A 1515-nucleotide genomic window follows, 5' to 3' on the forward strand; every position below is an offset into this window, starting at 1 on the left:
ACCACATGTCATTCAACTAACCTATTTGGCCTGAGCAAAAAACAGACAGATCTTGGAGAATGACAACGGATTATCATAAACTTAACCAGGTAGTGACTCCAATTACATCTGCTGTTCCAGATGTGGTTTCATTACTTGAGCAAATTAATACATCTCCTGGTACCTGGTATACAGCTATTGATCTGGCCAATGCCTTTTTCTCAATTCTGATGTCAAAGGACCACCAGAAGCAGTTTGCCTTAGGTGGCAATGCTACCAATACACCTTCACTGTCTTACCTCAGGGGTATATCAACTCTCCAGCTGTATGTCATAATTTAGTCCTAAGGGAACTTGATCACCTTTCCCTTCCACAAGATGTGACACTGACCCATTACATTGAAGACATTATGCTGATTGGACCTAGTAAGAAGAAGTGTCAATGACTCTGGACTTATTGGTAAAACTTTTCCATGCTAGAGGGTGGGACATTAATCCCACAAATATTCAGGTGCCTTCCATCTCAATGAAATTTCTAGGGGTCCAGTGGTGTGGGGCATGTCAAGATAGTCTTTCTAAAGTGAAAGATAAATTGTTGCATCTCAAATTCTAGTAAAAAGACCAGACTTAATAGTGGGACTGAGACTGGAGGAACCTCAGAAAGCATGGCCCCTGGACTCTCTGTCAACCCAGAACTGAAACCATTCCTGAGGCCAACTCTTCAAACAAAGATCAGACTGGACTATGGGACATAAAAATGATACTCATGAAGAGTGTGCTTCTTAGCTCAAGTAGATACATGAGACTAAATGGGCAGCCCCAGTCCAGAGGTGAGATGAGAAGGCAGAGAGGGTCGGGAGCTGGTTGAATGGACATGGGAAATTGAGTGGAAAGGAGGAGTGTGCTGTTATAGTATAGTGAGAGCTATTAGGGTCACATAACAATATATGTGTAAATTTTTGTGTGACAGACTAACTTGAATTGTAAACCTTCACTTAATGTACAACAATAAAATTTTAAAAAAATCTAGCCAATAGAATTCAGCATCCTATCAAAAAAATAATACACCATGACCAAGTAGGATTCATACCAGGTATACAAGGATGGTTCAACATTAGAAAATCAATCAACGTTATCCACCACATAAATAAAAGAAAAGAATCACATGATCATCTCAATCAACGCAGAAAAGACATTCAACAAAGTCCAACACCTATTCCTGATAAAAATTCTCAATAAAGTAGGTATAGAAGGGAAATTCCTCAACATAATAAAAGGCATCTATACAAAACCAACAGCCAACATCATTCTTAATGGAGAGAAGATGGAAACATTCCCCTTGAGAAAAGGAACAAGACAAGGATGTCCTTTATCACCACTCCTATTTAACATTGTGCTGGAAGTGCAAGCTAGAGCTATAAGGCAAGAAAAAGAAATAAAGGACATCCAAATTGGTAATGAAGAAGTAAAACTGTCCCTATTTGCAGATGATATGATACTATATATAGAAAACCCAAAAGACTCCATGAGAAAACTA

The sequence above is a fragment of the Trichechus manatus genome, unplaced genomic scaffold, assembly GCF_000243295.1.
Source record: "Trichechus manatus latirostris isolate Lorelei unplaced genomic scaffold, TriManLat1.0 scaffold00261, whole genome shotgun sequence".
Taxonomy (NCBI): domain Eukaryota; kingdom Metazoa; phylum Chordata; class Mammalia; order Sirenia; family Trichechidae; genus Trichechus; species Trichechus manatus.